Raw genomic sequence first — 16,759 nt, 5'->3', positions numbered from 1 at the left:
TTGAAATCGCCTACGACCATACCAGGTTGAGTAGACCCGATCTCGTTCTATCTCGGAAGTTAAGCAACCTCGGGTCCGGTTAGTACTTGGATGGGTGACCGCCTGGGAATACCGGGTGTTGTAAGCATTTTAGTCATGCTGTATATTTCAATGAAAGTTATAGCAACTGTTTGCGTTTTTGAATTTCCTATGCAATCGAATTATAATTGAAAAGGCCATTTTCTTTCTTTTGAAATCGCCTACGACCATACCAGGTTGAGTAAACCCGATCTCGTTCGATCTCGGAAGTTAAGCAACCTCGGGCCCGGTTAGTACTTGGATGGGTGACCGCCTGGGAATACCGGGTAATGTAAGCATTTTAGTCATGCTGTATATTTGAATGAAATTTATAGCAACTGTTTGCGTTTTTGAATTTCCTATGCAATCGAATTATAATTGAAAAGGTCATTTTCTTTCTTTTGAAACCGCCTACGACCATACCAGTTTGAGTAGACCCGATCTCGTTCGATCTCGGAAGTTAAGCAGCCTCGGTCCCGGTTAGTACTTGGATGGGTGACCGCCTGGGAATACCGGGTGTTTTAAGCATTTTAGTCATGCTGTATATTTGAATGAAATTTATAGCAACTGTTTGCGTTTTTGAATTTCCTATGCAATCGAATTTTAATTGAAAAGGCCATTTTCTTTCTTTTGAAACCGCCTACGACCATACCAGGTTGAGTAGGCCGGATCTCGTTCGATCTCGGAAGTTAAGCAACCTCGGGCCCGGTTTGTACTTGGATGGGTGACCGCCTGGGAATACCGGGTGTTGTAAGCATTTTAGTCATGCTGTATATTTAAATTAAATTTATAGCAACTGTTTGCGTTTTTGAATTTCCTATGCAATCGAATTATAATTGAAAAGGCCATTTTCTTTCTTTTGAAACCGCCTAAGTCCATACCAGGTTGAGTAGACCCGATCTCGTTCGATCTCGGAAGTTAAGCAACCTCGGGCCCGGTTAGTACTTGGATGGGTGACCGCCTGGGAAAACCGGGTGTTGTAAGCATTTTAGTCATGCTGTATATTTCAATGAAATTTATAGCAATTGTTTGCCATTTTGAATTTCCTATGCAATCGAATTATAATTGAAAAGGCCATTTTCTTTCTTTTGAAATCGCCTACGACCATACCAGGTTGAGTAGACCCGATCTCGTTCGATCTCGGAAGTTAAGCAACCTCGGGCCCGGTTAGTACTTGGATGGGTGACCGCCTGGGAATACTGGGTGTTGTAAGCATTTTAGTCATGCTGTATACTTCAATGAAATTTATAGCAATTGTTTGCGTTTTTGAATTTCCTATGCAATCGAATTATAATTGAAAAGGCCATTTTTTTTCTTTTGAAATCGCCTACGACCATACCAGGTTGAGTAGACCGGATCTCGTTCGATCTCGGAAGTTAAGCAACCTCGGGCCCGGTTAGTACTTGGATGGGTGACCGCCTGGGAATACCGGGTGTTGTAAGCATTTTAGTCATGCTGTATATTTCAATGAAAGTTATAGCAACTGTTTGCGTTTTTAATTTCCTATGCAATCGAATTATAATTGAAAAGGCCATTTTCTTTCTTTTGAAATCGCCTACGACCATACCAGGTTGAGTAGACCCGATCTCGTTCGATCTCGGAAGTTAAGCAACCTCGGGCCCGGTTAGTACTTGGATGGGTGACCGCCTGGGAATACCGGGTGTTGTAAGCATTTTATTGAGAGCGGTGGACTGTAGTGGAAATATCAGTCAGAAGAGTTGGTAGAGCGGTGGACTGTAGTGGACGAAGTTAAGCAACCGCGTGGAAATCTGGTAGAATATTTTGGGTTAGCCACCCATTACGCCGGCTTATATTGTTAAATATTTGCACTTGAGTGCTCTGAATCATCGAAAGTTATGGCAGAAATTAAACCTGTTTCTTATTCGGACAAAGTTAAGAAGAAGTTAAGAACAATGGAGTATGCAAGGCCAAATTGCCTAACGTTTAGAGTATCTTATGGTACCAAAAGGGAAGATCTTTGGAAAATTTTTGAAAAGATTAACTTTTCTTTAAAATTACTCGTTGGCGTAGTGGAGAAGAAAGGCGGCAATATCGATATTACCTGCAAGTCGAGAGAGCATGTTCTGGATTTACATGAAAAACTTCTTAATCTTGAAGAAATTCGGTACCTAAAGCTGTATGAAACGGATAAGTTATATGTTCATATATCTTGGATTCCTACACCATTTCCTATTGAAGCCTTGAAATCATACTTAGAAGAAAATCATGGTAAAATCATTAAATGTTTCCCAAAAAAAGATGCAAAGGCTTTGTTCAGTGGTGTTTATATTATGGAAATGGCTAAAGATGAACTGGATCAAACACCAATACCAAGCTATTTAAATATTCTTGGAGAAGAACTGCTAGTCAAATACCAAGGACAGTTGGCAACATGCCAGTACTGCAACAAACCAGGACACAAACACATCAACTGTCCTGCCAAAAATAACTCTGAATACCCCCCACTGGAAGAGAACAATCAGCCGAACCCTAGAAGAGGTATGGATTATTATAGAAACCCCCTCACTAGACACCAATCACCTGGCCACACTCACAATGAAGAAAACCATGAAAATTCTATAATGAACACAAACAAGGACAATACTGAAGATGGAAAGAACAATGACAGCAATGAACCTGATACAGCAACCACAAAGAAAGGTGAAGAACAACCTAGGGACTGGTTTGACATGACAGAAAACAATCTAACAGAAGTACATATGAATGAAGACAACTCAATAGAAAAGAATACTGACAGGAGGAGTGACAGGAAAAGACCCTCTCCAGATGAGGCATCTGAGGAGCCCTGCACAAAGGTTAGCCATAATGATAATACTTACATAGTCAAATGTCTAGCATGTGACAATGAAGAACATATCTTGGAGTGCAAGAAATGGAAATGTAGTAAATGCCCTGAAGATTATATAGTAATAAATACCTGTAATGACAGAATTAAACAGATAATTCCAGAAGGAAACATGCATGACTTTCCTTGTGATGTGTGTCAAAGTGAATTAAAATACCTATCCTGCTGTAAAGCACACACTCATGTATCAGAGTATGGTGAGAACTTTGTTGAATGTGCAACCTGTAATGCTTCATTGTGTGAGTGTTTGTGTAAGAGCTACAACCTAATACTCCCAATTAGAACACAAGGCAAATGTGTGAACACAGAATGCAATTTGTGTGTTATACATTGTGACTGTGAAGAGGTGGTTTGTAAGGCCATAAGCCCCTCTCAATCATACTTTTGTAATTGTGGATATAAATACACATGTGAAAGTATTGAAGGGATTAAAGATTATATTTAAATAATAATTATTGTATTCGTTTTTCCGGATTTAGATACCTTACGTTATCGTTTATTATGTTTCTTCTACGTATTCTCAGTCTTAATTGTAATGGATTGCGAAAGCAAGACAAACGCGCCTTCGTTTATGACTTGCTACGCACCAAAAACGTTGACGTTGCCTTGTTACAAGAAACGCACTCTAGCCCGGGGGACGAAATACAGTGGACAAAAGAATGGGGTAAGCGTGCGCTGTGGAATTCAGGAAACACGCAATCAAGAGGCCTGGCTATACTAATAAATAACAAGCATATAGAGGTTAAAAGCGTAAATTTTGATAACTTTGGGAGAGTATTAGCCGCGGATATTAGTGTTTTTGGCGAAAGTATGCACATTGTAAACGTTTACGCACCAGTACGCGGAAGTGGCAACGAATGCAACACGCAAGATCGGTTTTATGACGGCATATATCCTTATGTGCACAGCAAATTACCAACAATGTTGGCGGGGGATTTCAACTGCGTCGACGACCGACTAAAAGATCGCAATAACTTTATGGCGCACCAAGTTAAACGGTATGAGTCGAAGTCCCTGAAGGATTTGTGCGAAACCTACGGATTGAAAGACCTCTATAGAATATCACGACCGAACGGAAAAGATTTTACTTGGCATGGCAACGAAGCGCACTCAAGGCTGGACCGCTTTTACGGTTCAGACGAGCTCACGCACATTAATCATGTCATCGAACCTTGCGCTGTAAGCGATCACGATGCGATTCACGTTGATATCAAATTAAACATTTCCAGAAACTACGGCAATGGCTACTGGAAAAACAATGTCACCGTTTACGAAAATGAAGACCTTACTCAAGAATTAAAAGAAAGCTGGCATGATTATAAAAGTCTGCAAGTTCTTTACAAAAATAAACTCGATTGGTGGGTTGATACAAAGTACCGAATAAGAGAACTGGTGCAGAAACACTCGAAGCGAATTCACCAAAAAAAGAATCAGCGAGAACACGAATTAAACGCAAGCCTCAATGATTTGCGCCAAGACTTAAATGAAGGCAATAAAGTCATGACAGAGTTTCGCAAAACAAAAGCCGAACTAATTACTATCCACAAAGAAAAACGAAAGAAAATTAGAATAATTGCTCATGCAAATGAACTTGACTATGGAGATCGCCCGACAAAGTTTTTCTACCGCAAGCTGAAAGAACATCACAGAGCGACCTACATCGAGTCGCTGCGCACAAATCAAAACATTGAAGCAAACACGCCGAAAGAAAAACTAGACGTTGCGACTGATTTTTATAAAACCTTATACTCGAAACAAAAACTTGACAAATGGAGACAAAGCGCGTTCCTACAGGATATTGAACAAAAAATAGATAGAGACACCACAGAGACCTTAGAGCTGGAAGTAACTAAGGACGAGATGCTTTTCGCCATTAAATCCATGAAAAATGGTAAAACACCGGGGCTCGATGGCTTAAGCATAGAATTCTACAAAACGTTCTGGAGCCTTGTAGGCGACACGCTGATTGAAGTAGCGAAAGAGTTTTTTGCTGAATCACAACCACCCGCCGAGTTGACTCGGGGATTGATAACTCTGATATTTAAGAAAGGCGAACGGACTGATATAAAAAATTATCGACCGATAACATTACTGAATGTCGATTATAAGATATTTAGCAAAATGATGACATTACGATTGAAAAGCTTTGTACCAAAACTTATCAATGACACGCAGTTTGCAGTGTGTGGCAGAAATATAAACGATGGAACAGCGCTGCTTAGAGACTGTATTGAATATATTAAAAATAGAAACACCGAGGGATACATTGTATCTCTTGACATCTACAAAGCATTTGACTGCGTCGATCATGAATTCTTGGTTGAAATTCTGAAAAAATTCGGTTTTGGTGAAATTTTTACGAAAATGATCACAACTACGCTGATAAATAATCAGACATGTGTAATGATCAATGGGCATATAGGGGCAGATTTTCGCGTCGAACGCGGTTTAAGACAAGGAGATCCATTAAGTTTGTATTTGTTCCTGTTAGCAATGGAGCCGGTTATAATTGCTTTAAACAAGAATACAGCTATACAAGGTTTACATCTACCAGCTTCAGGCGGTAAAGTTGTGAAAACTATAGCATACGCCGATGATACAACCTTGGTCCTCCAAGATGAACAATCGGTGTCACAAGCCTTTTTTGTATTAGGTGAATACCTTACAGCGACGGGAATAAAAGTGAACTTCAGTAAAGTAACGGCTTTGAAACTAGGTAGGAAGCAAAGCAAAAACTCTCAGCTTCCCACGCTTTCCTGGGTCGATTCGATAAATGTTTTGAACGTTCCTTATGGTAAACCTCAGGCAATTACTGATAGGCTCGAAAACAAGGTGCGTAGCATGCGTTTGAAGGTATCGAATTTCTCAAAATTTAGATCGACGTATGATGGAAAATCGCTAATTGTAAAAACACTATTATTGCCCATTTTTGTGTATGGTTCTAGAGTGTATGATCTTGCGCTTCAGCAGCGCCGAAATGTACGCAAAATTGTTGAAAATTATGTTTTTAGCACTGGTGCAAAATTAAACATGGAAACGATAAGTAAAACCAGGGAAAACGGTGGATACGACTGTATTGACATCCCATTGTATTTAGATATCTTGAAGTTAAAAGTTGTTAAGAAATATTACAACGCTCGAAAGCAAAATAACAGCATACACCTACCGCTGTATTTCCTTGAATATTACATTGGCTTTACGTTGTGTAAAATGCTGGCAATGCCTGTAAATAATTCTGTGTTGCATGCTTCACAACCCACGTCATATTATAGCAACGTAGTTGATATCCTGAAACGTTACAGCATTACCATTGATGAAATTGATGAAAAGACAACCAAACAAATTTACAGGAGAATTGTAAACGAGAGAAATGCACAAGTACTAGTACCTATGTTCCCCATAAATATGCCAAACATGTGGACTGGCATTCACAATAAGGTACTACCAAATTATTTAAAAACTTTTGGTTACAAGATGGTATGGAATGTGCTACCCTTATGTATTAATGAGCGCATAGCACGTATACAAAAAACATCAAGATGCCCATTATGTGACCTTCATGATGAAGATGTATATCATTTGTTTTATGATTGTGTATGTATACAACCCATATGGGATTATGTAAACGTGATAATATTTAACATCAGCGGTGTTTTGATGCCGAAAGTTTCTCCACAAATGTGTATTGCCTTGGACTTGAGTTCACTAAAACAACTTTGTGTTTGCGAAACCAATTTGAATGCAACAATATTAATGTTAAGCATTTCAAGGTACTGCATATGGCTATCTAGGAACAAAGTGATTTTCGAACAAGAACCGTTTCTCTATCAAGATGTGATAAACAGAATAAAAGCCATGTCAAAAGCGCGCAATAGCGCAGAGAAAAGTCGCCAGACAAGTGTTTACAACTCAGTAACACGAATCCTTTGGAATAGTATGTGCTCAAATTAATTTCGATTGTGACAGTATCAAAAGAAGTATTTATGTACATAAGTGTATTGCATATCGAATATTGTTTTCGTGTATTGATCGTGCATTGTCGTGTTAAAACCCAAGAAAGGGTTAAAAAATCAAAAAAAATAAAAAAATGTAAGCATTTTAGTCATGCTGTATATTTGAATGAAATTTATAGCAACTGTTTGCGTTTTTGAATTTCCTATGCAATCGAATTATAATTGAAAAGGCCATTTTCTTTCTTTTGAAACCGCCTACGACCATACCAGTTTGAGTAGACCCGATCTCGTTCGATCTCGGAAGTTAAGCAACCTCGGTCCCGGTTAGTACTTGGATGGGTGACCGCCTGGGAATACCGGGTGTTGTAAGCATTTCAGTCATGCTGTATATTTGAATGAAATTTATAGCAACTGTTTGCCATTTTGAATTTCCTATGCAATCGAATTTTAATTGAAAAGGCCATTTTCTTTCTTTTGAATTCGCCTACGACCATACCAGGTTGAGTAGACCCGATCTCGTTCGATCTCGGAAGTTAGGCAACCTCGGGCCCGGTTAGTACTTGGATGGGTGACCGCCTGGGAATACCGGGTGTTGTAAGCATTTTAGTCATGCTGTATATTTCAATCAAATTTCTAGCAACTGTTTGCGTTTTTGAATTTCCTATGCAATCGGATTATAATTGAAAAGGCCATTTTCTTTCTTTTGAATTCGCCTACGACCATACCAGGTTAAGTAGACCCGATCTCGTTCGATGTCGGAAGTTAGGCAACCTCGGGCCCGGTTAGTACTTGTATGGGTGACCGCCTGGGAATACCGGGTGTTGTAAGCATTTTAGTCATGCTGTATATTTCAATCAAATTTATAGCAACTGTTTGCCTTTGTCAAACTTCCTATGCAGTCGAATTATAATTGAAAAGGCCATTTTCTTTTATTTGAAATCGCCTACGACCATTCCAGGTTGAGTAGACCCGATCTCGTTCGATCTCGGAAGTTAAGCAACCTAGGGCCAGGTTAGTACTTGGATGGGTGACCGCCTGGGAATACCGTGTGTTGTAAGCATTTTAGTCATGCTGTAAATTTCAATCAAATTTCTAGCAACTGTTTGCCCTTGTCAAACTTCCAATGCAATCGAATTATAATTGTAAAAGCCATTTTCTTTCTTTTGAAATCGCCTACGACCATACCAGGTTGAGTAGACCCGATCTCGTTCGATCTCGGAAGTTAAGCAACCTCGGGCCCGGTTAGTACTTGGATGGGTGACCGCCTGGGAATACCGGGTGTTGTAAGCATTTTAGTCATGCTGTATATTTCAATCAAATTTATAGCAACTGTTTGCGTTTTTGAATTTCCTATGCAATCGAATTATAATTGAAAAGGCCATTTTTTTTTTTTGAAATCGCCTACGACCATTCCAGGTTGAGTAGATCCGATCTCGTTCGATCTCGGAAGTTAAGCAACATCTGGCCCGGTTAGTACTTGGATGGGTGACCGCCTGGGAATACCGGGTGTTGTAAGCATTTTAGTCATGCTGTATATTTCAATCAAATTTCTAGCAACTGTTTGCCTTTGTCAAACTTCCTATGCAATCGAATTATAATTGAAAAGGCCATTTTCTTTCTTTTGAAATCGCCTACGACCATACAAGGTTGAGTGGACCCGATGTCGTTCGATCTCGGAAGTTAAGCAACCTCGGGCCCGGTTAGTACTTGGATGGGTGACCACCTGGGAATACCGGGTGTTGTAAGCATTTTAGTCATGCTGTATATTTCAATCAAATTTATAGCAACTGTTTGCCTTTGTCAAACTTCCTATGCAATCGAATTATATTTGAAAAAGCCATTTTTTTTCTTTTGAAATCGCCTACTACCATACCAGGTTGAGTAGACCCGATATCGTTCGATCTCGGAAGTTAAGCAACCTCGGGCCCGGTTAGTACTTGGATGGGTGACCGCCTGGGAATACCGGGTGTTGTAAGCAATTTAGTCATGCTGTATATTTCAATCAAATTTCTAGCAACTGTTTGCGTTTTTGAATTTCCTATGCAATCGAATTATAATTGAAAAGGCCATTTTCTTTCTTTTGAATTCGCCTATGACCATACCAGGTTAAGTAGACCCGATCTCGTTCGATGTCGGAAGTTAGGCAACCTCGGGCCCGGTTAGTACTTGTATGGGTGACCGCCTGGGAATACCGGGTGTTGTAAGCATTTTAGTCATGCTGTATATTTCAATCAAATTTATAGCAACTGTTTGCCGTTGTCAAACTTCCTATGCAATCGAATTATAATTGAAAAGGCCATTTTCTTTCATTTGAAATCGCCTACGACCATTCCAGGTTGAGTAGACCCGATCTCGTTCGATCTCGGAAGTTAAGCAACCTCGGGCCCGGTTAGTACTTGGATGGGTGACCGCCTGGGAATACCGGGTGTTGTAAGCATTTTAGTCATGCTGTATATTTCAATCAAATTTCTAGCAACTGTTTGCCCTTGTCAAACTTCCAATGCAATCGAATTATAATTGTAAAAGCCATTTTCTTTCTTTTGAAATCGCCTACGACCATACCAGGTTGAGTAGGCCCGATCTCGTTCGATCTCGGAAGTTAAGCAACCTCGGGCCCGGTTAGTACTTGGATGGGTGACCGCCTGGGAATACCGGGTGTTGTAAGCATTTTAGTCATGCTGTATATTTCAATCAAATTTCTAGCAACTGTTTGCGTTTTTGAATTTCCTATGCAATCGAATTATAATTGAAAAAGCCATTTTCTTTCTTTTGAATTCGCCTACGACCATACCAGGTTGAGTAGACCCGATCTCGTTCGATCTCGGAAGTTAGGCAACCTCGGGCCCGGTTAGTACTTGTATGGGTGAACGCCTGGGTATACCGCGTGTTGTAAGCATTTTAGTCATGCTGTATATTTCAATCAAATTTCTAGCAACTGTTTGCTTTTGTCAAACTTCCTATGGAATCGAATTATAATTGAAAAAGCCATTGTCTTTCTTTTGAAATCGCCTACTACCATACCAGGTTGAGTAGACCCGATCTCGTTCGATCTCGGAAGTTAAGCAACCTCGGGCCCGGTTAGTACTTGGATGGGTGACCGCCTGGGAATACCGGGTGTTGTAAGCATTTTAGTCATGCTGTATATTTCAATCAAATTTCTAGCAACTGTTTGCCTTTGTCAAACTTCCAATGCAATTGAATTATAATTGAAAAAGCCATTTTCTTTCTTTTGAAATCGCCTACGACCATACCAGGTTGAGTAGACCCGATCTCGTTCGATCTCGGAAGTTAAGCAACCTCGGGCCCGGTTAGTACTTGGATGGGTGACCGCCTGGGAATACCGGGTGTTGTAAGCATTTTAGTCATGCTGTATATTTCAATCAAATTTCTAGCAACTGTTTGCGCTTTTGAATTTCCTATGCAATCGAATTATAATTGAAAAAGCCATTTTCTTTCTATTGAATTCGCCTACGACCATACCAGGTTGAGTAGACACGATCTCGTTCGATCTCGGAAGTTAGGCAACCTCGGGCCCGGTTAGTACTTGGATGGGTGACCGCCTGGGAATACCGGGTGTTGTAAACATTTTAGTCATGCTGTATATTTCAATCAAATTTATAGCAACTGTTTGCGCTTTTGAATTTCCTATGCAATCGAATTATAATTGAAAAAGCCATTTTCTTTCTTTTGAATTCGCCTACGACCATACCAGGTTGAGTAGACCCGATCTCGTTCGATCTCGGAAGTTAGGCAACCTCGGGCCCGTTTAGTACTTGGATGGGTGACCGCCTGGGAATACCGGGTGTTGTAAGCATTTTAGTCATGCTGTATATTTCAATCAAATTTCTGGCAACTGTTTGCTGTTGTCAAACTTCCTATGCAATCGAATTATAATTGAAAAAGCCATTGTCTTTCTTTTGAAATCGCCTACTACCATACCAGGTTGAGTAGACCCGATCTCGTTCGATCTCGGAAGTTAAGCAACCTAGGGCCCGGTTAGTACTTGGATGGGTGACCGCCTGGGAATACCGGGTGTTGTAAGCATTTTAGTCATGCTGTATTTTTCAATCAAATTTCTAGCAACTGTTTGCCTTTGTCAAACTTCCAATGCAATCGAATTATAATTGAAAAAGCCATTTTCTTTCTTTTGAAATCGCCTACTACCATACCAGGTTGAGTAGACCCGATCTCGTTCGATCTCGGAAGTTAAGCAACCTCGGGCCCGGTTAGTACTTGGATGGGTGACCGCCTGGGAATACCGGGTGTTGTAAGCATTTTAGTCATGCTGTATATTTCAATCAAATTTCTAGCAACTGTTTGCGCTTTTGAATTTCCTATGCAATCGAATTATAATTGAAAAGGCCATTTTCTTTCTTTTGAATTCGCCTACGACCATACCAGGTTGAGTAGACCCGATCTCGTTCGATCTCGGAAGTTAGGCAACCTCGGTCCCGGTTAGTACTTGGATGGGTGACCGCCTGGGAATACCGGGTGTTGTAAGCATTTTAGTCATGCTGTATATTTCAATCAAATTTATAGCAACTGTTTGCCTTTGTCAAACCTCCTATGCAATCGAATTATAATTGAAAAGGCCATTTTTTTTCTTTTGAAATCGCCTACTACCATACCAGGTTGAGTAGACCCGATCTCGTTCGATCTCGGAAGTTAAGCAACCTCGGGCCCGGTTAGTACTTGTATGGGTGACCGCCTGGGAATACCGGGTGTTGTTAGGATTTTAGTCATGCTGTATATTTCAATCAAATTTCTAGCAACTGTTTGTGTTTTTGAATTTCCTATGCAATCGAATTATAACTGAAAAGGCCATTTCCTTTCTTTTGAATTCGCCTACGACCATACCAGGTTAAGTAGACCCGATCTCGTTCGATGTCGGAAGTTAAGCAACCTCGGGCCCGGTTAGTACTTTTATGGGTGACCGCCTGGGAATACCGGGTGTTGTAAGCATTTTAGTCATGCTGTATATTTCAATCAAATTTCTAGCAACTGTTTGCCATTGTCAAACTTCCTATGGAATCGAATTATAATTGAAAAGGCCATTTTCTTTCTTTTGAAATCGCCTACGACCATACCAGGTTGAGTAGACCCGATCTCGTTCGATCTCGGAAGTTAAGCAACCTAGGGCCCGGTTAGTACTTGGATGGGTGACCGCCTGGGAATACCGGGTGTTGTAAGAATTTTAGTCATGCTGTATATTTCAATCAAATTTCTGGAAACTGTTTGCTGTTGTCAAACTTCCTATGCAATTGAATTATAATTGAAAAAGCCATTGTCTTTCTTTTGAAATCGCCTACTACCATACCAGGTTGAGTAGACCCGATCTCGTTCGATCTCGGAAGTTAAGCAACCTCGGGCCCGGTTAGTACTTGGATGGGTGACCGCCTGGGAATACCGGGTGTTGTAAGCATTTTAGTCATGCTGTATATTTCAATCAAATTTCTAGCAACTGTTTGCTTTTGTCAAACTTCCAATGCAATCGAATTATAATTGAAAAAGCCATTTTCTTTCTTTTGAAATCGCCTACGACCATACCAGGTTGAGTAGACCCGATCTCGTTCGATCTCGGAAGTTAAGCAACCTCGGGCCCGGTTAGTACTTGGATGGGGGACCGCCTGGGAATACCGGGTGTTGTAAGCATTTTAGTCATGCTGTATATTTCAATCAAATTTATAGCAACTGTTTGCCTTTTTCAAACTTCCTATGCAATCGAATTATATCTGAAAAAGCCATTTTCTTTCTTTTGAAATCGCCTACGACCATACCAGGTTGAGTAGACCCGATCTCGTTCGATCTCGGAAGTTAAGCAACCTCGGGCCCGGTTAGTACTTGGATGGGGGACCGCCTGGGAATACCGGGTGTTGTAAGCATTTTAGTCATGCTGTATATTTCAATCAAATTTATAGCAACTGTTTGAGTTTTGAATTTCCTATGCAATCGAATTATAATTGAAAAGGCCATTTTCTTTCTTTTGAAATCGCCTACGACCATACCAGGTTGAGTAGACCCGATCTCGTTCGATCTCGGAAGTTAAGCAACCTCGGGCCCGGTTAGTACTTGGATGGGTGACCGCCTGGGAATACCGGGTGTTGTAAGCATTTTAGTCATGCTGTATATTTCAATCAAATTTCTAGCAACTGTTTGCCTTTGTCAAACTTCCTATGCAATCGAATTATAATTGAAAAGGCCATTTTCTTTCTTTTGAAATCGCCTACGACCATACCAGGTTGAGTAGACCCGATCTCGTTCGATCTCGAAAGTTAAGCAACCTCGGGCCCGGTTAGTACTTGTATGGGTGACCGCCTGGGAATACCGGGTGTTGTAAGCATTTTAGTCATGCTGTATATTTCAATCAAATTTCTAGCAACTGTTTCCTTTTTGAATTTCCTATGCAATCGAATTATAATTGAAAAAGCCATTTTCTTTCTTTTGAAATCGCTTTCGACCATACCAGGTTGAGTAGACCCGATCTCGTTCGATCTCGGAAGTAAACAACCTAGGGCCCGGTTAGTACTTGGATGGGTGACCGCCTGGGAATACCGGGTGTTGTAAGCATTTTAGTCATGCACTATATTTCAATCAAATTTATAGCAACTGTTTGCGTTTTTGAATTTCCTATGCAATCGAATTATAATTGAAAAGGCCATTTTCTTTTTTTTGAAATCGCCTACGACCATTCTAGGTTGAGTAGACCCGATCTCGTTCGATCTCGGAAGTTAAGCTATCTCTGGCACGGTTAGTACTTGGATGGGTGACCGCCTGGGAATACCGGGTGTTGTAAGCATCTTAGTCATGCTGTATATTTCAATCAAATTTCTAGCAACTGTTTGCCTTTGTCAAACTTCCTATGCAATCGAATTATAATTGAAAAGGCCATTTTCTTTCTTTTGAAATCGCCTACGACCATACCAGGTTGAGTGGACCCGATCTCGTTCGATCTCGGAAGTTAAGCAACCTCGGGCCCGGTTAGTACTTGGATGGGTGACCGCCTGGGAATACCGGGTGTTGTAAGCATTTTAGTCATGCTGTATATTTCAATCAAATTTCTGGCAACTGTTTGCTGTTGTCAAACTTCCTATGCAATCGAATTATAATTGAAAAAGCCATTGTCTTTCTTTTGAAATCGCCTACTACCATACCAGGTTGAGTAGACCCGATCTCGTTCGATCTCGGAAGTTAAGCAACCTCGGGCCCGGTTAGTACTTGGATGGGTGACCGCCTGGGAATACCGGGTGTTGTAAGCATTTTAGTCATGCTGTATATTTCAATCAAATTTCTAGCAACTGTTTGCCTTTGTCAAACTTCCAATGCAATCGAATTATTATTGAAAAGGCCATTTTCTTTCTTTTGAAATCGCCTACGACCATACCAGGTTGAGTAGACCCGATCTCGTTCGATCTCGGAAGTTAAGCAACCTCGGGCCCGGTTAGTACTTGGATGGGTGACCGCCTGGGAATACCGGGTGTTGTAAGCATTTTAGTCATGCTGTATATTTCAATCAAATTTCTAGCAACTGTTTGCGCTTTTGAATTTCCTATGCAATCGAATTATAATTGAAAAAGCCATTTTCTTTCTATTGAATTCGCCTACGACCATACCAGGTTGAGTAGACACGATCTCGTTCGATCTCGGAAGTTAGGCAACCTCGGGCCCGGTTAGTACTTGGATGGGTGACCGCCTGGGAATACCGGGTGTTGTAAGCATTTTAGTCATGCTGTATATTTCAATCAAATTTCTAGCAACTGTTTGCGCTTTTGAATTTCCTATGCAATCGAATTATAATTGAAAAAGCCATTTTCTTTCTTTTGAATTCGCCTACGACCATACCAGGTTGAGTAGACCCGATCTCGTTCGATCTCGGAAGTTAGGCAACCTCGGGCCCGGTTAGTACTTGGATGGGTGACCGCCTGGGAATACCGGGTGTTGTAAGCATTTTAGTCATGCTGTATATTTCAATCAAATTTCTGGCAACTGTTTGCTGTTGTCAAACTTCCTATGCAATCGAATTATAATTGAAAAGGCCATTGTCTTTCTTTTGAAATCGCCTACTACCATACCAGGTTGAGTAGACCCGATCTCGTTCGATCTCGGAAGTTAAGCAACCTCGGGCCCGGTTAGTACTTGGATGGGTGACCGCCTGGGAATACCGGGTGTTGTAAGCATTTTAGTCATGCTGTATTTTTCAATCAAATTTCTAGCAAATGTTTGCCTTTGTCAAACTTCCAATGCAATCGAATTATAATTGAAAAAGCCATTTTCTTTCTTTTGAAATCGCCTACGACCATACCAGGTTGAGTAGACCCGATCTCGTTCGATCTCGGAAGTTAAGCAACCTCGGGCCCGGTTAGTACTTGGATGGGTGACCGCCTGGGAATACCGGGTGTTGTAAGCATTTTAGTCATGCTGTATATTTCAATCAAATTTCTAGCAACTGTTTGCGCTTTTGAATTTCCTATGCAATCGAATTATAAATGAAAAGGCCATTTTCTTTCTTTTGAATTCGCCTACGACCATACCAGGTTGAGTAGACCCGATCTCGTTCGATCTCGGAAGTTAGGCAACCTCGGGCCCGGTTAGTACTTGGATGGGTGACCGCCTGGGAATACCGGGTGTTGTAAGCATTTTAGTCATGCTGTATATTTCATTCAAATTTATAGCAACTGTTTGCCTTTATCAAACTTCCTATGCAATCGAATTAATATAATTTAAAAAGCCATTTTCTTTCTTTTGAAATCGCTTACGACCATACCAGGTTGAGTAGACCCGATCTCGTTCGATCTCGGAAGTTAAGCAACCTAGGGCCCGATTAGTACTTGGATGGGTGACCGCCTGGGAATACCGGGTGTTGTAAGCATTTTAGTCATGCTGTATATTTCAATAAAATTTCTGGCAACTGTTTGCTGTTGTCAAACTTCCTATGCAATCGAATTATAATTGAAAAAGCCATTGTCTTTCTTTTGAAATCGCCTACTACCATACCAGGTTGAGTAGACCCGATCTCGTTCGATCTCGGAAGTTAAGCAACCTCGGGCCCGGTTAGTACTTGGATGGGTGACCGCCTGGGAATACCGGGTGTTGTAAGCATTTTAGTCATGCTGTATATTTCAATCAAATTTCTAGCAACTGTTTGCCTTTGTCAAACTTCCTATGCAATCGAATTATAATTGAAAAGGCCATTTTCTTTCTTTTGAAATCGCCTACGACCATACCAGGTTGAGTGGACCCGATCTCGTTCGATCTCGGAAGTTAAGCAACCTCGGGCCCGGTTAGTACTTGGATGGGTGACCGCCTGGGAATACCGGGTGTTGTAAGCATTTTAGTCATGCTGTATATTTCAATCAAATTTATAGCAACTGTTTGACTTTATCAAACTTCCTATGCAATCTAATTAATATAATTTAAAAAGCCATTTTCTTTCTTTTGAAATCGCTTACGACCATACCAGGTTGAGTAGACCCGATCTCGTTCGATCTCGGAAGTTAAGCAACCTAGGGCCCGGTTAGTACTTGGATGGGTGACCGCCTGGGAATACCGGGTGTTGTAAGCATTTTAGTCATGCTGTATATTTCAATAAAATTTCTGGCAACTGTTTGCTGTTGTCAAACTTCCTATGCAATCGAATTATAATTGAAAAAGCCATTGTCTTTCTTTTGAAATCGCCTACTACCATACCAGGTTGAGTAGACCCGATCTCGTTCGATCTCGGAAGTTAAGCAACCTCGGGCCCGGTTAGTACTTGGATGGGTGACCGCCTGGGAATACCGGGTGTTGTAAGCATTTTAGTCATGCTGTATATTTCAATCAAATTTCTAGCAACTGTTTGCCTTTGTCAAACTTCCAATGCAATCGAATTATAATTGAAAAGGCCATT

The 16,759-nt window shown here is 40.8% G+C and overlaps 39 non-coding genes and 11 pseudogenes across 39 annotated transcripts; all 50 read left to right on the top strand.

The window, feature by feature from the left end:
• The first annotated feature begins 8 nt into the window (after nucleotides 1-8).
• On the top strand, nucleotides 9-127 carry LOC143455466 (5S ribosomal RNA; annotated as a pseudogene).
• Nucleotides 128-237: 110 nt separating this feature from the next.
• LOC143454412 (5S ribosomal RNA) lies at nucleotides 238-356 on the top strand. The gene has a single exon (XR_013116037.1). It is a non-coding gene; the product is annotated as a 5S ribosomal RNA (ribosomal RNA).
• A 110-nt stretch (nucleotides 357-466) lies between these two features.
• Nucleotides 467-585, top strand: LOC143456072 (5S ribosomal RNA; annotated as a pseudogene).
• A 110-nt stretch (nucleotides 586-695) lies between these two features.
• On the top strand, nucleotides 696-814 carry LOC143455210 (5S ribosomal RNA). The gene has a single exon (XR_013116798.1). It is a non-coding gene; the product is annotated as a 5S ribosomal RNA (ribosomal RNA).
• A 110-nt stretch (nucleotides 815-924) lies between these two features.
• Nucleotides 925-1,043, top strand: LOC143455038 (5S ribosomal RNA). Its single transcript, XR_013116636.1, has one exon. It is a non-coding gene; the product is annotated as a 5S ribosomal RNA (ribosomal RNA).
• Nucleotides 1,044-1,153: 110 nt separating this feature from the next.
• On the top strand, nucleotides 1,154-1,272 carry LOC143453775 (5S ribosomal RNA). Its single transcript, XR_013115429.1, has one exon. It is a non-coding gene; the product is annotated as a 5S ribosomal RNA (ribosomal RNA).
• A 110-nt stretch (nucleotides 1,273-1,382) lies between these two features.
• Nucleotides 1,383-1,501, top strand: LOC143454305 (5S ribosomal RNA). Its single transcript, XR_013115935.1, has one exon. It is a non-coding gene; the product is annotated as a 5S ribosomal RNA (ribosomal RNA).
• Nucleotides 1,502-1,610: 109 nt separating this feature from the next.
• On the top strand, nucleotides 1,611-1,729 carry LOC143455754 (5S ribosomal RNA). Its single transcript, XR_013116987.1, has one exon. It is a non-coding gene; the product is annotated as a 5S ribosomal RNA (ribosomal RNA).
• Nucleotides 1,730-7,129: 5,400 nt separating this feature from the next.
• On the top strand, nucleotides 7,130-7,248 carry LOC143454795 (5S ribosomal RNA). Its single transcript, XR_013116403.1, has one exon. It is a non-coding gene; the product is annotated as a 5S ribosomal RNA (ribosomal RNA).
• A 110-nt stretch (nucleotides 7,249-7,358) lies between these two features.
• On the top strand, nucleotides 7,359-7,477 carry LOC143454359 (5S ribosomal RNA). The gene has a single exon (XR_013115987.1). It is a non-coding gene; the product is annotated as a 5S ribosomal RNA (ribosomal RNA).
• Nucleotides 7,478-7,587: 110 nt separating this feature from the next.
• Nucleotides 7,588-7,706, top strand: LOC143456447 (5S ribosomal RNA; annotated as a pseudogene).
• Nucleotides 7,707-7,817: 111 nt separating this feature from the next.
• Nucleotides 7,818-7,936, top strand: LOC143454454 (5S ribosomal RNA). Its single transcript, XR_013116076.1, has one exon. It is a non-coding gene; the product is annotated as a 5S ribosomal RNA (ribosomal RNA).
• Nucleotides 7,937-8,047: 111 nt separating this feature from the next.
• Nucleotides 8,048-8,166, top strand: LOC143455743 (5S ribosomal RNA). Its single transcript, XR_013116986.1, has one exon. It is a non-coding gene; the product is annotated as a 5S ribosomal RNA (ribosomal RNA).
• Nucleotides 8,167-8,275: 109 nt separating this feature from the next.
• Nucleotides 8,276-8,394, top strand: LOC143456466 (5S ribosomal RNA; annotated as a pseudogene).
• A 111-nt stretch (nucleotides 8,395-8,505) lies between these two features.
• LOC143455808 (5S ribosomal RNA) lies at nucleotides 8,506-8,624 on the top strand (annotated as a pseudogene).
• A 111-nt stretch (nucleotides 8,625-8,735) lies between these two features.
• On the top strand, nucleotides 8,736-8,854 carry LOC143455329 (5S ribosomal RNA). Its single transcript, XR_013116911.1, has one exon. It is a non-coding gene; the product is annotated as a 5S ribosomal RNA (ribosomal RNA).
• Nucleotides 8,855-8,964: 110 nt separating this feature from the next.
• On the top strand, nucleotides 8,965-9,083 carry LOC143456651 (5S ribosomal RNA; annotated as a pseudogene).
• A 111-nt stretch (nucleotides 9,084-9,194) lies between these two features.
• Nucleotides 9,195-9,313, top strand: LOC143453681 (5S ribosomal RNA). The gene has a single exon (XR_013115339.1). It is a non-coding gene; the product is annotated as a 5S ribosomal RNA (ribosomal RNA).
• Nucleotides 9,314-9,424: 111 nt separating this feature from the next.
• On the top strand, nucleotides 9,425-9,543 carry LOC143453592 (5S ribosomal RNA). Its single transcript, XR_013115252.1, has one exon. It is a non-coding gene; the product is annotated as a 5S ribosomal RNA (ribosomal RNA).
• A 110-nt stretch (nucleotides 9,544-9,653) lies between these two features.
• On the top strand, nucleotides 9,654-9,772 carry LOC143457044 (5S ribosomal RNA; annotated as a pseudogene).
• A 111-nt stretch (nucleotides 9,773-9,883) lies between these two features.
• Nucleotides 9,884-10,002, top strand: LOC143453958 (5S ribosomal RNA). Its single transcript, XR_013115605.1, has one exon. It is a non-coding gene; the product is annotated as a 5S ribosomal RNA (ribosomal RNA).
• A 111-nt stretch (nucleotides 10,003-10,113) lies between these two features.
• Nucleotides 10,114-10,232, top strand: LOC143455731 (5S ribosomal RNA). The gene has a single exon (XR_013116985.1). It is a non-coding gene; the product is annotated as a 5S ribosomal RNA (ribosomal RNA).
• Nucleotides 10,233-10,342: 110 nt separating this feature from the next.
• LOC143455802 (5S ribosomal RNA) lies at nucleotides 10,343-10,461 on the top strand (annotated as a pseudogene).
• Nucleotides 10,462-10,571: 110 nt separating this feature from the next.
• On the top strand, nucleotides 10,572-10,690 carry LOC143454827 (5S ribosomal RNA). The gene has a single exon (XR_013116433.1). It is a non-coding gene; the product is annotated as a 5S ribosomal RNA (ribosomal RNA).
• A 111-nt stretch (nucleotides 10,691-10,801) lies between these two features.
• On the top strand, nucleotides 10,802-10,920 carry LOC143453692 (5S ribosomal RNA). The gene has a single exon (XR_013115349.1). It is a non-coding gene; the product is annotated as a 5S ribosomal RNA (ribosomal RNA).
• A 111-nt stretch (nucleotides 10,921-11,031) lies between these two features.
• On the top strand, nucleotides 11,032-11,150 carry LOC143453957 (5S ribosomal RNA). The gene has a single exon (XR_013115604.1). It is a non-coding gene; the product is annotated as a 5S ribosomal RNA (ribosomal RNA).
• Nucleotides 11,151-11,260: 110 nt separating this feature from the next.
• LOC143455142 (5S ribosomal RNA) lies at nucleotides 11,261-11,379 on the top strand. Its single transcript, XR_013116734.1, has one exon. It is a non-coding gene; the product is annotated as a 5S ribosomal RNA (ribosomal RNA).
• Nucleotides 11,380-11,491: 112 nt separating this feature from the next.
• On the top strand, nucleotides 11,492-11,609 carry LOC143455855 (5S ribosomal RNA; annotated as a pseudogene).
• Nucleotides 11,610-11,719: 110 nt separating this feature from the next.
• On the top strand, nucleotides 11,720-11,838 carry LOC143455828 (5S ribosomal RNA; annotated as a pseudogene).
• Nucleotides 11,839-11,949: 111 nt separating this feature from the next.
• Nucleotides 11,950-12,068, top strand: LOC143453744 (5S ribosomal RNA). The gene has a single exon (XR_013115399.1). It is a non-coding gene; the product is annotated as a 5S ribosomal RNA (ribosomal RNA).
• Nucleotides 12,069-12,179: 111 nt separating this feature from the next.
• Nucleotides 12,180-12,298, top strand: LOC143453955 (5S ribosomal RNA). The gene has a single exon (XR_013115602.1). It is a non-coding gene; the product is annotated as a 5S ribosomal RNA (ribosomal RNA).
• Nucleotides 12,299-12,409: 111 nt separating this feature from the next.
• LOC143458003 (5S ribosomal RNA) lies at nucleotides 12,410-12,528 on the top strand. The gene has a single exon (XR_013117644.1). It is a non-coding gene; the product is annotated as a 5S ribosomal RNA (ribosomal RNA).
• A 111-nt stretch (nucleotides 12,529-12,639) lies between these two features.
• Nucleotides 12,640-12,758, top strand: LOC143458002 (5S ribosomal RNA). Its single transcript, XR_013117643.1, has one exon. It is a non-coding gene; the product is annotated as a 5S ribosomal RNA (ribosomal RNA).
• A 109-nt stretch (nucleotides 12,759-12,867) lies between these two features.
• LOC143455718 (5S ribosomal RNA) lies at nucleotides 12,868-12,986 on the top strand. The gene has a single exon (XR_013116982.1). It is a non-coding gene; the product is annotated as a 5S ribosomal RNA (ribosomal RNA).
• A 111-nt stretch (nucleotides 12,987-13,097) lies between these two features.
• Nucleotides 13,098-13,216, top strand: LOC143454516 (5S ribosomal RNA). The gene has a single exon (XR_013116135.1). It is a non-coding gene; the product is annotated as a 5S ribosomal RNA (ribosomal RNA).
• Nucleotides 13,217-13,325: 109 nt separating this feature from the next.
• LOC143454885 (5S ribosomal RNA) lies at nucleotides 13,326-13,443 on the top strand. The gene has a single exon (XR_013116489.1). It is a non-coding gene; the product is annotated as a 5S ribosomal RNA (ribosomal RNA).
• Nucleotides 13,444-13,553: 110 nt separating this feature from the next.
• On the top strand, nucleotides 13,554-13,672 carry LOC143456465 (5S ribosomal RNA; annotated as a pseudogene).
• A 111-nt stretch (nucleotides 13,673-13,783) lies between these two features.
• LOC143454144 (5S ribosomal RNA) lies at nucleotides 13,784-13,902 on the top strand. The gene has a single exon (XR_013115783.1). It is a non-coding gene; the product is annotated as a 5S ribosomal RNA (ribosomal RNA).
• Nucleotides 13,903-14,013: 111 nt separating this feature from the next.
• LOC143453954 (5S ribosomal RNA) lies at nucleotides 14,014-14,132 on the top strand. The gene has a single exon (XR_013115601.1). It is a non-coding gene; the product is annotated as a 5S ribosomal RNA (ribosomal RNA).
• Nucleotides 14,133-14,243: 111 nt separating this feature from the next.
• Nucleotides 14,244-14,362, top strand: LOC143455707 (5S ribosomal RNA). The gene has a single exon (XR_013116980.1). It is a non-coding gene; the product is annotated as a 5S ribosomal RNA (ribosomal RNA).
• Nucleotides 14,363-14,472: 110 nt separating this feature from the next.
• Nucleotides 14,473-14,591, top strand: LOC143455261 (5S ribosomal RNA). The gene has a single exon (XR_013116846.1). It is a non-coding gene; the product is annotated as a 5S ribosomal RNA (ribosomal RNA).
• Nucleotides 14,592-14,701: 110 nt separating this feature from the next.
• LOC143454358 (5S ribosomal RNA) lies at nucleotides 14,702-14,820 on the top strand. The gene has a single exon (XR_013115986.1). It is a non-coding gene; the product is annotated as a 5S ribosomal RNA (ribosomal RNA).
• A 111-nt stretch (nucleotides 14,821-14,931) lies between these two features.
• Nucleotides 14,932-15,050, top strand: LOC143453953 (5S ribosomal RNA). Its single transcript, XR_013115600.1, has one exon. It is a non-coding gene; the product is annotated as a 5S ribosomal RNA (ribosomal RNA).
• Nucleotides 15,051-15,161: 111 nt separating this feature from the next.
• LOC143455696 (5S ribosomal RNA) lies at nucleotides 15,162-15,280 on the top strand. Its single transcript, XR_013116979.1, has one exon. It is a non-coding gene; the product is annotated as a 5S ribosomal RNA (ribosomal RNA).
• Nucleotides 15,281-15,390: 110 nt separating this feature from the next.
• On the top strand, nucleotides 15,391-15,509 carry LOC143454357 (5S ribosomal RNA). Its single transcript, XR_013115985.1, has one exon. It is a non-coding gene; the product is annotated as a 5S ribosomal RNA (ribosomal RNA).
• Nucleotides 15,510-15,623: 114 nt separating this feature from the next.
• Nucleotides 15,624-15,742, top strand: LOC143455724 (5S ribosomal RNA). The gene has a single exon (XR_013116984.1). It is a non-coding gene; the product is annotated as a 5S ribosomal RNA (ribosomal RNA).
• A 111-nt stretch (nucleotides 15,743-15,853) lies between these two features.
• LOC143453952 (5S ribosomal RNA) lies at nucleotides 15,854-15,972 on the top strand. Its single transcript, XR_013115599.1, has one exon. It is a non-coding gene; the product is annotated as a 5S ribosomal RNA (ribosomal RNA).
• Nucleotides 15,973-16,083: 111 nt separating this feature from the next.
• Nucleotides 16,084-16,202, top strand: LOC143454133 (5S ribosomal RNA). The gene has a single exon (XR_013115772.1). It is a non-coding gene; the product is annotated as a 5S ribosomal RNA (ribosomal RNA).
• A 114-nt stretch (nucleotides 16,203-16,316) lies between these two features.
• LOC143455259 (5S ribosomal RNA) lies at nucleotides 16,317-16,435 on the top strand. Its single transcript, XR_013116844.1, has one exon. It is a non-coding gene; the product is annotated as a 5S ribosomal RNA (ribosomal RNA).
• A 111-nt stretch (nucleotides 16,436-16,546) lies between these two features.
• LOC143453951 (5S ribosomal RNA) lies at nucleotides 16,547-16,665 on the top strand. The gene has a single exon (XR_013115598.1). It is a non-coding gene; the product is annotated as a 5S ribosomal RNA (ribosomal RNA).
• The last annotated feature ends 94 nt before the right edge of the window (nucleotides 16,666-16,759 follow it).

Source organism: Clavelina lepadiformis, chromosome 4 (genome assembly GCF_947623445.1).
Source record: "Clavelina lepadiformis chromosome 4, kaClaLepa1.1, whole genome shotgun sequence".
In the NCBI taxonomy this organism is placed as follows: Eukaryota; Metazoa; Chordata; class Ascidiacea; order Aplousobranchia; family Clavelinidae; genus Clavelina; species Clavelina lepadiformis.
Note: the sequence above shows the minus strand (reverse complement) of the source record. Positions and strands in the feature narration are given on the sequence as shown.